The sequence below is a fragment of the Lipotes vexillifer genome, unplaced genomic scaffold (genome assembly GCF_000442215.2).
Source record: "Lipotes vexillifer unplaced genomic scaffold, Lipotes_vexillifer_v1.1 scaffold646, whole genome shotgun sequence".
NCBI lineage: Eukaryota > Metazoa > Chordata > Mammalia > Artiodactyla > Lipotidae > Lipotes > Lipotes vexillifer.
In genome coordinates, this window is record NW_006769605.1 from 739423 (window position 1) to 755018 (window position 15596).

Here is a 15596-nt window from a genome sequence, read left to right on the forward strand (position 1 = left end):
ATAGAACTCAGTAGTATACTTTTCAAGTTATACCCTTAACAGTGGAATTTCAAAAGCAAAATTGAAATTGGTGAAAGTGTTAGTTTTATGTATCCTATAGAATTTTAAGTCAGCATTTTATTGTTATGTTTTTAAAGCAGATTTGTAAAGCAGCCATTAAACTGTGCTTTTTAAAACATTGAATTAATGTTTTTATTCCAGGAAAATTAAGGGTTTTGTTTGTCATTTTAGATAATTTAACCTATTAGCTTTAATCCATTTAAAATCCTTCCTGTTAGGAAGGCGCTAACAGGTCTTCTAGTCTGTATCATATATTCAGACTCGTCTTTGAGAAATAGTCTAAGGAAAATTCATTTAAATTCAGTGGTTTCCTTCCTAAAGCATTTAGACCTTAACATCCGCACTCCTGTGCAGGGCTCTGCCTTCAGGCTTTGGAAGCAGCAGCCCCTGTGTTCACACCCACCACCTTTCTGTGAAGAGGAGGGCAGGCTCCAGAGCTCTGAGCACCTCTCCAGGCCTTCAATTCGGCCTTGTCTGTTTGTGTTCGTTCCTGCCGTGTGCCCAGTGATTTCACACCTCCACAGCCTGCAGCTTTCCTAAACGGAGACCTGAGTGCAGGTCATCCTCCGCAGTGTATTGGACTTGTAATTCAGGTGACCCAAAGCCCTTGCTGCTTTTTTCCCCATTTGTTCTTTGGAACATCTGTTTTACTGTTTAGGAACATCTGTTTTACTGTTTAGGAAACTGAGGCCTGGAGACAGGTGCCTTATATCACATAAGAAAGAAGAGCAGAAAATGGGATTTGCCTAACTTCTTGTTTCCAAGTCCACTGCAAATAGTGCTCAATTCTCAGAAAGTATAGGTGTCTTGCATAAAGGTGTCTTAGGTCCAGTAACCTGATAGAGAGCAATAAACGCAGCATAGCTAATCATCAGAAATGCTGGCTTTGATTAGAAAGTTTTAATAGTTGTTTTATAGTGATGATTGTTGAAGTCAGGGGTAGCCCACAACAGAAGTCTGAGAGAAGGTCATTTACCTTGCTGAGCAGTAATTCAAAATTATTGGAGCTGATTCTGATCCTCATAGTTGGCTTGGAACTTTTATGGTGATGTTATTAGTTTCATCGTCTATTGAATGTAATCCTAAGTGGGCTAGGACTTGTGATCCAGTTACTTACAAAATGGAGATGGTATTATGTTGGAATATCAAATTGAAAGATTATCCAAAGTAGTACATGCTTTTGAATTATAACTGTGGAACGTAAGTTCTTTTTTCAAACATGGTATCACTTTTGTAAGGAATGCTTCATGTTAGGGGGTATTTGATGTATTTTAATATTAACTAATTTGCACAGTCATTTTGGAAAACGTGAAAGCGTGTTCAATTGTCAAACCTAATCTTTGAGGATCGTGATTAGGTTCTGTGCTTGGACTCAGTGGCTGTTACTCTGAGTACAATGTGGTACGGGTGCCCCTGCTGTCCTATTCGGAAGTGGAGCACTCCTCTGGAACCTTCCATAAGCCAAAATGGTATAAAGCAAAGAAGCAGTTACCTTAGGACACATCTTGTTAAGGGAGGCACAGAATAGATGGAGGTAAAGCCCAGATGCTCACAGAAGCAGCTCACAGCCAGGTGACTGGGTGCTGAGATGCTGAGTGTGGCGGGGGAAGGAGCTCAGCGGGGCTGCTCTCACTGCTGTAGTGAGCGATGCCTCTGTAACTGCAAAACGAACACAGAAAGCTGCCAAGCTGCCATTTTTGATTTTCGCAAAAGCAAAAGTTCTCTTCAGGTCTCTTGGTTAGCAAAAACGGGTACTAGCATAGGCCTTTCGTACAAGCAAACTTTGGTAAAGTGGAAGATCTCTGTGTTTCATAGCTCCCTGGGGCCAGTGCCTGGTTGGTTGCTGGCACTTGTTTGAGCACATGCTCTGTGCTGACAGGCCCTAAAAATGCTCACCACCTGCTGGGTGGGGGTCCCTGCTCTTACTGTCCTCATCCCACGCCCAGCCTGATGTCATAGGTGGACTTGGGGTAAGGAGGGAATCCTTGAGCTCCTGGGTTTGTGTTTAACATTTCTAGTGTATGTCCATTTTTCCAGTGAAAGGAGTCATAACTTTCAGCATATTTTCAGAAGGATCTTTGACCTCTACTTTTTTTTTTTTTTAATTTATTTATTTTTGGCTGTGTTGGGTCTTCATTGCTGCGTGCAGGCTTTCTCTAGTTGCAGCGAACGGGGGCTACTCTTCTTGGAGGTGCACAGGCTTCTCATTGAGGTGGCTTCTCTTGTTGCAGAGCACAGGCACTAGGCACGCGGGCTTCAGCAGTTGTGGCGTGCGGGCTCAGTAGTTGTGGCTCACAGGCTCTAGAGCGCAGGCTTAGTAGTTGTGGCGCATGGGCTTAGTTGTTCCGCAGCATGTGGGATCTTCCTGGACCAGGGATCGAACCTGTGTCCCCCGCATTGACAGGCGGATTCTTAACTGCTGTGCCACCAGGGAAGTCCTGACCTCTACTTTCAATACAAATAATAGGTTTTGTGTGTTTGCCGCTTAGGAATTTCTTTTGTGAGTTGTCATTTTGATAATTAAATGTAATTTTTTATTGTCAGCATCACTTTGTATTTAACTCTTCTGTATGTTCAGATTCCAAGTGCACACTTACATGTATGTACACACACGTACACACATATACAAAACCTAGAGAGTATCTAAAATAAAATGAAAGTGAACTCAAAGTAATTTTACCGTGATCTAAGAATGTTGCCTTTTCCCACATTAACACATCATTTGGAATATTCAGCAACAGAAGCTTTCACTTGGAGTCATCTCATTTTCTGAGCTTTATATTTTAAATACTAGGAATTTCCTCCCACATGTTTAGTGCGTGAAAGATGAGATGATTAAACACATTTCCTGAGATTATGCTCTGTTGGGTATTGTATCAGGATACAATGGTCAAGAAAGTAGATACTTTACCACCCTCCCAGTACTGGAGAGATGGCTGCCTCGCTGCGTGTAAAGGGTTTGCAACTCAGGCTTTGTGGAGAGCATGGGGAGTGACATTTCCAGCTGGGCTGGCTGGTTGGTGTCCCAGTGTTCTGAGTGCCTGCGTGGTGGGTGTATGCTGAGGGTGGGATGCAGGTCTCATGTTTCGGGAGTGTCATTCCGCAAGGATTGGTGGGACAGGGAAGACCTAGGAGGTTGGGATAGTCATTCTGTGCAAAGATTATGGTTTTTGGAACAGTCTAATGACAGTAGAGGTGAGGAGGTATAAGCTTATGTGAGAGAAGGGGTTAGAAATTTATTTGCAGGTTTCTGGTTAGAGCAGCAGGGTAGATGATGTACTGTCTTTCCTTGAGATTGAGGGATTGTCAGTTTTTGTTTATTTGTTTTATATGAGAATGGATTTTTTTAAATGGTTGATTTTGAGGAATCCGTAGGTCAAAAAATGTTTGCCAGATATTTGCTTAGATGCACTGAAATTTAACACATGGTGTTAACTGAAATCAGGAAAAGCTGAGAGCAGAAGGCCCAGTGAGGTAGAAGCTCCAGGTGACAATCTCCTGGTGAAACCAGCTACATGTGGGCAGCAAAGTGCTGGGGCTGGTGGGCTGCTCTTTGTTTTCTCTCTGTTCCTCTTCCTACCAGTTGAGTTGTTTGCTTACACAAGCCAGTTAAGTTTGTCCCGAATTTGTTCAGGGCAGTTGTACTCATTAGTAGATGATTTAACTAATATAAACTGATAAAAATAGTACAAAACGGTTATCATAGGAAAACTAATTTGAAAACTTTGGAGTGTCTCAATAAAAACAAATCACCAAAACTGCTATGAAATTAGGTAGATGGATATGACAACTATAAAAAATTGGGGAATAATTATTCTAGAAGCATTGCACCATTCAGATTATTTTTTAAGTATCTAAATTGTACTTTAAGGAAACAAGTGAAAGTCTTAGGTGATTCATTAGGTTGTGGTTTAGGTGAGAAAGAAATAAAAGAACGTCCAATAGACTAACTCAGTCTAAGAAAAAGGCCCAAGTGATGAGTATATACAAGTTCAGGTGGCTCAGGATTCATGTATCAGGTTTCAGAATCGCCTCCCTTACTATACAGTTAATTCCTGTCACATAGGATGAGAGAGCCTCCAGGGAGGGTCAGAGAGGAGGAGCAGAAAAGCAGGCACATGAGGAAGAGAGCTCTTGCAGAGGCCGCCTTCTGGTCCATCTAGCATCAGGCAGGCGAGTGGCCGTCTTGGAAGGAACAGTGTCCTTGGAGAGGCTGCATCTGGTCCAGGACCCCCCCAGTCACTTGGTTTTGTCCTGCTTCTCTTGTCTCCACTCTCCCTCCCTTGTGTTCTGTCTTGGGAGACAGCATGGGCTGGGCATGTTTAGACAGGGACAGGAGGAAGAGGTTGAAGATATAGGAAAAGAGAAGGGAATGGGATCCAGACCACAGATAAATGACCAAGCGCTCTTATAATTAACAGGTAGTTTTTTCTCTAAACCTTCTCTGATATAGAAACTGCAGAGAAAAATTCATTTTCATGAAGTTTTTAAAAGTTGTCTTAGGTGCAGGTTGTATGTATTTGGGTTCCTTGCCTTGACTTTCGAGGTCTAGTTTTCAAGAGCTATATAAGATTATAGTTGTTACGGAATATTTCCCTTTCACCAAAGTGCTAAGAAATATAGGTCTATTAGGAATACTAAATTCAGGAAAGGAAAGGTGCGCATTAACGTAGATCTTGAAATAAATCATATTTTATCACTACTTATAAAGCTGTTAAGTGGCTTTTAATTTTTAAGGAAGGTGATTTGCATGTCAGGTAACAAGATTTTAGGGAAGACCCATAGGGCTGTAGATGGGGCTTGAGGAAGATAGGTTGCCCTATTTATTACGGCCATCTGTTGCATCAAATACAGCTATTTACTGCTTTGGAGCTCTGCAGACCCTGTGGGAATTTCATTGTCCTTCATTTGGAGAAACATTACATATTCAAGATGTTCTTGCTTTGTTTTGGTTTATTGCTTAGTTGATTAATGTAGATCAGAATTACCTTTTCCCCACAGCAAAGGTTTTCTTTTTTTTTTTTTTTTTTTTTTTAAGTCCTTTTTTTTTTTTTTTTTGCAGTACGCGGGCCTCTCACTGTTGTGGCCTCTCCTGTTGCGGAGCACAGCTCCGGATGCACAGGCTCAGCGGCCATGGCTCACGGGCCCCAGCCACTCCGCGGCATGTGGGATCTTCCTGGACCGGGGCATGAACCTGCGTCCCCTGCATCGGCAGGCGGATTCTCAACCACTGTGCCACCAGGGAAGCCCCAAAGCTTTTCTTTTAGTTCAACATACTTGAAAATTACATGTTGGTAGTACTTTAAGAAATTGGTCTGTTACAGGATGAAGAAGTGAAAATATTCTATCAGTATCAGGTGTACAGTTTTCTTAAATTACTGAATTTGTATATGGTTCCAGAACTTCGAACAATCGTGCCACCTCTATTTCTGGTTTTGTGGCGCCCTCCTAGGAATAATAAGCATGTCCCAGTTTGAGCAGCACAGGGTTAAAGCAGCTCCAAGATGTTTCCAGCTCTGACGTTCTGTCATTCTTTAAAATGTTGAGTTCTAAGTTTGCTCACCACCCTCCACCCGTCTTCCTCTTCAGGTTAAAGAGTATTGTGCTCTTTCAACTGAAAAACTGTAGTTATGTGATTATAAATTGGAAAGCACAATAGAACGTGATAGGCAGTCCTTGAAAAAATGCAAGATTCATTAAAAGGGTGAGGTGAATAGAGACTTTTTCCCATAAAAAGAGTTGAAGAAATGTACTGTCTAGAGTTTATTTTGGAAGAGGGCTTCTGGGTCTCTTGAAAGACACTTTTGTGGTATTGGTTCAGACTTTAGGTACAGGTGTATACTATTGGTATATTTGGCTATCAGCATTTTTTGATTTCAAATGTAAATGCGAGAAAGTGATTTTTGTGGAGAGTTTCAGTAATCTCAAGAAAGTGATCACATGTTCAAAATGAAAGTAACAAAGCTGTATAGGGAAAAAAAAACCTACATATGCTCAGTCCCCTAAGGTAAAAATAAATTATGAAAGATACTGAATGAAGCAGTTCTGCTCTTTGTCCAAAGGGTGATATTATGCATGAAAGGTCAGCAGTGATTGTTTTTTCCTGCTCTGGACTGTAGACACGTTCAGCTTTCTATCAGCAAGGTTAGCGTGTGTCTGAGAACAGAGACACGTGAGTAAGAGGCGCAGGCGCTCACGCTGGAAGGGCCTTTGCAGCAGGTGAGCAGACTGATGTGAGAAGGACTTGGGGGTGGAAGTGAGGGGGCCTGAGTGAGGCAGGAGAGGTATAGGGGGGCTCTCAGCCCGGCAGACTGCTGGCCAGACCCTGTGCATCTGGCGCGTGGGGGGGCCCTCACTTTCAACCTGGGAAGTAGTTCTTACTGAAAAAATGCTGATAAACAGATGAATGGAGGTCAGAATACATTCTAAACAGGCTGGACTCAGGACCATTAGCTTTCGAACTATGAAATTGAATATCTTTGTTAAAATAAAAGTATTTCTTGGCATATGTACTCCTTCCACATTAGGCTGAGTGGTGTGGACGTGCTGCCTTGTGTCCTGTGCAGGCTGCCAGTTTGGCCCTGGCACTTCCTGGTTGTGTCCAGAAAGATGTGTCAATTAGCAGAGCTTGCACTGGTGAAAAAGTATGTGGCTGTTTCAGGAGATGCTCTTCTGTTGGAAAAGGAGCAACTCATGATAAGAGCAAGAGGTTATACTTAGAGGGCAGAAAGGCTATATCTCTAAGGATGTGATTCTCTGCTTCACCTTTGCACTCACATTTACCAAAATTTTACAAAACAGCCATTACGACCACTTGCAAAGTAAGAGAAGGATTTTTAAATCTTCTTCATATTGCTTTACTTGTTTCAAATAATAGTTTATTTAGGGTTCCTTATAGCCTAGTAAAATAATCTTCTCAAATATTTATCTTCTCCAGGGCAAGATAATATGTCATAAACCAATTATAAGTCTTAAGGCTGCAAGGGACCTTTTTCACTGTTTTGTGTGGAATTATCTAGTAAAGATCTAAATTGAAAGCAATTAGTAGAAAAAAATTATAATGTAATTTTTATGGTATATGTGTCATGTAGATACTTTCCTATTCCTATTTGGCTAAGAAATAAGTTTTTGCATGTTGTGTTTGATTTTATGCCCTCCCTAGGAGCAGAACCAGATCAAACTATGAAAAAGAGTTACCTTTTCCTCCTACTGCCTTTTTCAATAGAAACACAGGTATGCATGTATAAAAGGAAATTTAAAAAATTAATATCAGTTTATTGGCAGCATCTGCTTAGGAATACGTATTTCCATACTGGGTGCCAGTTTGAAAGCGTAATTAAACAACTACTCCACTGAGATTGGATTGCTCTCTTTTCATTCATCATCACTGTAGGAAGACTCAGTGGAAAGGATGGACTGTCATAGAGATATTGAATCTTAAAAAGCAAAAGAGCTAGAGTAACAGCTCTCCTGGAGACAGCCGTCTATTGCTCTGTAAATGTTCCCACTATTCAGGCCTACAGATTCAGTTGAGGATATAATCTGTGGAAGGTGCTGTGGAAGGTGCATAAGCTGATCTGCCCCAATATGAATTATTCTGCTGTGAGACAGGAATATGCATTTTAGGTACTGTAGGGTGATGCAGACAGCTGTAAGGTAAACAGTACAGCCCAGCCGGCAGTAGGAGACAAGTATATGATAACTGTCATTCCCATTGTGGTGTTTGATTTTCTTACACTTCTTTATCTAGAGTTGGGCATATTGAGTTCATAAAATATTTAAAGTTATAATTCTTAACACACATTCTTACAGTCCCAAAATGCTAGAATTGTGCTTTGATGATTTGATTTAGCTTCTTTGACCATTTTTGTCTTTTTCTAATGAGCTTATTTAGTTTCAGATGTCTGGGAGGTAAACTGTCTTTCTAAAAAGTATGGTTAGACATTGAAAGTAACAGATTTTAACTTTTCTGATTGTCAAAGGGGTCACACACTACTTAATTAAGACAACCTCTGAAGTTATTAATAATCCATTTTTCATATATAGATAAAACTGTTTACTTATCTAGTTGAATATTTACTGTTTTTTTGTAAAATGATTCCAGTTGTTAGGCTGGAGTTCTTAGAACATATGTCTGTTTGATAGCATCGTGGATCATCCATCTCCTCTGCTTGTGCTGTGTTCCTTAACTCATTGCTCTTGATCACACACAGTTATTAGGCGTTAGAAGAGACCTTAGCATATGTGGCTGCAAATGCAGAAAGAGTATTTAGACAACGGGATAGTAAAACCATATGTATTTGAGTGTTACTGACAAAACGAAGCTCTTTGGGGTAAATTGTAATGTATCACTGGTGGGATATATTTTCCTCTTGTGTCCTATACATACTAAGAAGAAGCACATGGATACCTTTGAGAAACTAAGGATGGTAAGGGAGAGGCACACGTATGGTCACTGCTGTAAAGAGCAGAGAGGCTGTGGTGCGTGAGGAAGGGAATGAGAAGGGGAATCTAAGGTTGCCTTCAGGAAGGAGGGAGGAGCGTTCCAGGCCAGGAGAACAGAATGCAAAGAAAGGTCTGGAAGTATTCAAGGGTTCAGTGAATACAGAACGTGGGGGGAAGTCTGTCCAGACTTCCTGACTTCAGAATGTTTTTAGATTCAGAAAAGAGGCTTTGTATTTGGCACCCATATAGTGGAGAGTTGTCTTATGTGAAATGTGTACCTTTTAAGGTCAACTCATAAAGCAAAAATTGTCTATACCCTTGAAAATTCCCCAGGAAGGTGCAGTGTATCATCTCTCCACACTCTACTTTTTATTCTGACATTGAATCAGATCACTTTTTGTTGTAAAGAAAGATGAAGTAGTTGGCTTATATTTAGGCACCATGTTTTTTTCTTTTTTTTAAACTGCTTATTTTAAGTGCCAAAATCATAATCTGCACATTGCTAGAAAATGAATATTACCATAAAAGGGAAGAAGGAACGAAGAGCAGCTAAGGAAACTATAGGTACGTCTGAGGCCCTGTCACAGTGGGGCGTGTGCCCGTTAGTGTGGACTGACAGGGTGAGCTGCCTGCACAGGTGCCTGTGACCCAGCTCACTGGACCTACTAGCCTTGTGGCCTTGACTGCGTGTCCTCTGAACTCAGTTTCCCAGTCTGCTAGGTGGCCGTGAGACCTAACAGAATTAAGGTTAATTTAGTACCATGTAAAGTACTTAGAATAATCGTTGCACAACAGAGATCCAGATGCTGATTCTAATCTAGAGACAAATCATCCATGTTTCCATGTTACCTTTTTGTACTAAGAAAAAGAATTTCATGCTGTTTTAGGAGAATGATATCTTTTTTTTTTTTTTTTTGGCTGCGTTGGGTCTTTGGTGCTCTGCCCGGGCTTTCTTTAGTTGAGGCAAGCCGGGGCTACTCTTCGTTGTGACGCACGGGCTTCTGATTACAGTGGCTTGTCTTGTTGCTGAGCGCAGGCTCTAGGCGCACGGGCTTCAGCAGTTGCAGCACACGGGCTCAGTAGTTGTGGCTCGTGGGCTCTAGAGCGCAGGGTCAGTAGTTGTGGTGCACGGGCTTAGTTGCTCCGGGACATGTGGAATCTTCCCAGACAAGGGATGGAACCCGTGTCCCCTGCATTGGCAGGCGGATTCTTAACCACTGTGCCACCAGGGAAGTCCCGAGAATGATATCTTTATTTTGACTGTTTTAGAAATTATCAAATTCTCTGTCCTTATTATTTGAAAACCCATTGAGGTGTGCCAGGCATGTGTTTGAAAATAAGGCTCTTAACCTCTAATTGTTTACCATTTGGGTTGTTTCCACTTTTTAGCTATTATAAATAATGTTGCTATGAATATTTATGTACAAGTTGTGGTGGGGAAATATGTTTTCAATTCTCTTGGGTGTATACCTAGGGATGCAATTGCTGAGTCATAATGGTAACTCTTTGTTTAACATTTTGAAGCTGCTTACCAAAGTGGCTGTGCCCTTTTAAATTCCCACCAGCAATGTATGAAGATTCTCATTTGTGCACATCCTTGTCAGTGCTTATTATTATTTGTCATTTTGATTATAGCCACCCCAGTGAGAGTAGAGTGGTATCTCATGTTTCAATTTGCATTTCCCTAATGATTAATGATGTTAAGCATCTTTTCACCTGCTTATTGGCCATTTGTATATCTTCTTTGGGGAAATGTCAATTCAGACTCTTTGCCCATTTTTAACTTATTTGTGTCTCAGTTTTGGGAATTCTTTATTCTAGATATGTGTCCCTTATGAGATATATAACTTGCAAATATTTTCTCCCGTTCTCCATATTATCTTTTCACTTTCTTGATGATGTGCTTTGAAGCACAGAAGTTTTAAATTTTGATGAAGACCAGTTTATTTTTTCTTTTGTTGTTTCTGCTTTTGGTGTCCCAGCTAAGAAGCCATTGCCTAGTCCATGCTCATGAAGCTTCACTCTATTTTCTTCTGAGTTTTATAGTTTTAACTCTTATAGGCAGGTGTTTGCTTCATTTTGAGTTAATTTTTATATAGAGGGTAAGTTTAGAGGTCCAGCTCCATTTTTTTTCATATGGACAGTAAGCTGTCCCAGAATCATTTGTTGAAAGGAGTATTTTTTCCCCATTGAATGGTCATGGCACTCTTTCGAAACTCAGTTGCCCATAAATATAAGGGTTTATTTCTGGATTCTTAATTTTGTTCCAGTGATCTGTATGTCTGTCTTTTGGTCAGCACCATACTGTTTTGATTTTTATAGCTTTGTAGTAACTTTTGAAATCAGGAAGTATCAGTCTTCCAACTTTTTTTTTTTTTTTTTTTTTTTAAATTTATGTGGTTGCACCGGGTCTTAGTTGCAGCAGGTCAGGCTCCTCAGTTGCGGCTTGTGGGCTTCTTAGCTGCAGCTCACTGGCTTCTTAGTTGCAGCATGCGAAATCTCAGTATCAGTATGCATGTGGGATCTAGTTCCCTGACCAGGGATCGAACCCACATGTAGACCCCTACATCGGGAGCACGGAGTCTCAACCACTGTGCCACCAGGGAAGTCCCTCCAACTATGTTATTTCCAAGATTGTTTTGGCTATTGTGCATCCCTTGCATTTCCATAGGAATTTTAGGATCAGTTCATCAGTCTCTGCAAAAAAGGCAGGTGGGATTTTGATAGGGATTGCATTGATTCTGTGGATTGATTTGGGGAGTGTTGGCCATAAGAGCAGCACGTCATCCCATCCATGAACACCAGGCACTTGTCCATGAGAACTAGTTATGTCTTTTATCAGTGGTTCTCAAACCTTGGGGGCTCAGGATCTCATTACACTTTTAAACATGGAAGGTCCCTAAGAGCTTTTCTTTACATGACTTATTTCTATCTATATTTATATTAAAAATTAGGACTTCGAAATTTAAAAAATGTATTTTTCTTTAAAAATAACAACCCCCTTGCATGTAATATAAATAACATTGCCTGTGAAAATACAGCAGTCTTTTCCAAAAACAAAAAGTAATTTAATGAGGAAAGTGGCATCATTTTATATTTTTGTGAATCTCTTTAATGTCTGATTTAATAGAATCTCGGCTGTAATCTCATCTGCTTCTGCATTTGCTCTGTTAGTGATGGGTTATTTTGGTTGAAGTGTAAGAGGGAAAACCTGGCCTTACACAAATATGTGGTTGGGAAGGTGAGTTTTTTTTTTTTTTACATCTTTATTGGAGTATAATTGCTTTACAGTGGCTTGTTTCTGCTTTATAACAAAGTGAATCAGTTATACATATACATATGTTCCCATATCTCTTCCCTCTTGCGTCTCCCTCCCTCCCATCCTCCCTATCCCACCCCTCCAGGTGGTCACAAAGCACCGAGCTGATCTCCCTGTGCTATGCGGCTGCTTCCCCCTAGCTATCTACCTTACATTTGGTAGTGTATATATGTCCATGCCTCTCTCTCGCTTTGTCACAGCTTCCCCTTCCCCCTCCCCATATCCTCAAGTCCATTCTCTAGTAGGTCTGTGTCTTTATTCCTGTGTTACCCCTAGGTTCTTCATGACATTTTTTTTCCTTAAATTCCATATATATGTGTTAGCATACGGGATTTGTCTTTCTCTTTCTGACTTCCTTCACTCTGTATGACAGACTCTAGGTCCATCCACCTCACTACAAATAGTTCAATTTCGTTTGTTTTTATGGCTGAGTAATCTCCCATTGTATATATGTGCCACATCTTCTTTATCCATTCATCCGATGATGGACACTTAGGTTGTTTCCATCTCCGGGCTATTGTAAATAGAGCTGCAATGAACATTTTGGTACATGACTCTTTTTGAATTATGGTTTTCTCAGGGTATGTGCCCAGTAGTGGGATTGCTGGGTCATATGGTAGTTCTATTTGTAGTTTTTTAAGGAACCTCCATACTGTTCTCCATAGTGGCTGTACCAATTCACATTCCCACCAGCAGTGCAAGAGTGTTCCCTTTTCTCCACACCCTCTCCAGCATTTATTGTTTCTAGATTTTTTGATGATGGCCATTCTGACTGGTGTGAGATGATATCTCATTGTAGTTTTGATTTGCATTTCTCTAATGATTAATGATGTTGAGCATTCTTTCATGTGTTTGTTGGCAGTCTGTATATCTTTGGAGAAATGTCTATGTAGGTCTTCTGCCCATTTTTGGATTGGGTTGTTTGTTTTTTTGTTATTGAGCTGCATGAGCTGCTTATAAATTTTGGAGATGAGTCCTTTGTCAGTTGCTTCTATTGCAAATATTTTCTCCCATTCTGAGTGTTGTCTTTTGGTCTTGTTTATGGTTTCCTTTGCTGTGCAAAAGCTTTGAAGTTTCATTAGGTCCCATTTGTTTATTTTTGTTTTTGTTTCCATTTCTCTAGGAAGTGGGTCAAAAAGGATCTTCCTGTGATTTATGTCATAGCGTGTTCTTCCTATGTTTTCCTCTAAGAGTTTGATAGTTTCTGGCCTTACATTTAGGTCTTTAATCCATTTTGAGCTTATTTTTGTGTATGGTGTTAGGGAGTGATCTAATGTCATACTTTTACATGTACCTGTCCAGTTTTCCCAGAACCACTTATTGAAGAGACTGTCCTTTCTCCACTTTACATCCTGCCTCCTTTATCAAAGATAAGGTGACCATATGTGCATGGGTTTATCTCTGGGCTTTCTCTCCTGTTCCATTGATCTGTCTTTCTGTTTTTGTGCCAGTATTATGCTGTCTTGATTACTGTAGCTTTGTAGTATAGTCTTAAGTCAGGGAGCCTGATTCCTCCAGCCCCGTTTTTCGTTCTCAAGATTGCTTTGGCTATTCGGGGTCTTTTGTGTTTCCATACAAATTGTGAAATTTTTTGTTCTAGTTCTGTGAAAAATGCCAGTGGTAGTTTGATAGGGATTGCATTGAATCTGTAGATTGCTTTGGGTAGTAGAGTCATTTTCACAATGTTGATTCTTCCAATCCAATAACGTGGTATATCTCTCCATCTATTTGTATCATCTTTAATTTCTTTCATCAGTGTCTTATAATTTTCTGCATACAGGTCTTTTGTCTCCTTAGGTAGGTTTATTCCTAGATATTTTATTCTTTTTGTTGCAGTGGTAAATGGGAGTGTTTTCTTGATTTCACTTTCAGATTTTTCATCATTAGTATATAGGAATGCCAGAGATTTCTGTGCGTTAATTTTGTATCCTGCTACTTTACCAAATTCATTGATTACCTCTAGTAGTTTTCTGGTAGCATCTTTAGGATTCTCTATGTATAGTATCATGTCATCTGCAAACAGTGACAGCTTTACTTCTTTTCCGATTTGGATTCCTTTTATTTCCTTTTCTTCTCTGATTGCTGTGGCTAAAACTTCCAAAGCTATGTTGAATAAGAGTGGTGAGTGTGGGCAACCTTGTCTTGTTCCTGGTCTTAGTGGAAATGCTTTCATTTTGGGAAGGTGAGTTTTTAATAGTCTTTTCATGTAACCTTGAACTTTGATCTTACACCAGAACTCCACTGAGCTTCTGTGGGGAGAGAATGAGGGTGAAATAGACATGTCAGCATTCGTTTCAACCTCGTGGCCCCAGAAAGAGCCTTTGGGACCCCTGATGGAGCCCAGACCACACTTTGAGACCCCCTGTCTCAGAGAACAAGACTGATAGTATAACTTCATGAGAAAATGTTGTGATAACTGAATGACAGTTTTATTACCCATATTGACCGACAGCTGGGTCAGTACCTGCTCTTTCTGCAGGAGAGACTTTTCTCAACCCTAAAGGATTAGGTGGGTGGTTTGTAAACGTGGAATCAGCCAGCCGGTGAGTTTTATTAAGTATGTGTGATATATAAATAATAAGTTATTCCAAAAAATTGAGCCTACAGGAATGAAACAAAGTGGAACATGATCCTTGAGTTTTAATCTTAATCACACATTGTTACTCATCTGGTGTCCTTACCTTCTAGTTTCATTTGTTTCATTTTTAAATATTCACAAAGCTCTGTGAATTTTAAAAGCATAGTTGTGATTATACTGTCCACAGTTTTATACCCTGCTTTTTTTACTTTATGTAATCTTTGTGAATATTTTTTAATACTTGTAATATATTGCTTTTTTTTTGCTTTTCTGTAGTTAGTTTTTATTTCCCCTTTTTTGACTAAAGCTTCCATGAACATTTTTTATAAAATGGTTTACATATTTTTGAATTGTTTCATTAGTACAGATTTTAAATAGAAGTAAGTATGGGAAGTTTTGGATGTGTATTTATACTATATCCTAGTTAAAGTTTTCTTTTTGGTTTTTATTATGGAAATTTTAACTACACAAGTAGGGAGGACATTATAGCAATCCTCCACGTACTGTACCCATCATCTAGTTTCAGCTACCATTAACTTGCTGCATTCTTGTATTTCTGTTTCTTCTCTTTCCTTAAACTTACAAAAATGTTAGCATATTTCAAAGCAAATTCCAGATGTGTAATTTCATCTGTGGTCTTTTAGTTAATGTCTTTTAAAAATAAGGCATTTAAGAGCAAACAGCCACAGCACCTTCATTGCACTCAACAAAATTAATAATCACCTTTTATCAGCTAGGCAACGTTCAGTTATTCCTGTGAAAAATGTCATTTTAACTTAATTTATTCAAATCTGGATCCAGATACAGTTCTCACATTATATAAGGTTATTTTGGTTAAAGCTTTGGTATTTTGTAGCAATAAAAGTCTCCCTTTTTTTTTTCGTGTTGTAGATTTGCTGTAGAAATGAGGGCATCTGTCTGTAGTATGCCCCACATTTTGGGTTTAGCTAGTGGCTTTGTGTTGGTGTTATTTAACACGTAGTGTTCCCAGAATTTCCTTGAAATTGAGAGTTGGATGTAGAGGTTTGATTGAATACAGGTTCTTTTTTTTTTTTTGGCAAGAATACTTCATAGATCTGATACTCTTCGCCCCATTAAGAGTGTGATTCCTACTTGTTGCACGTTAGTGATAAGATTGAAAAGTAGCTTCATTCCCTCTGAGCCAATCATTTTAAGTTCCCCATCAGCTCTTTC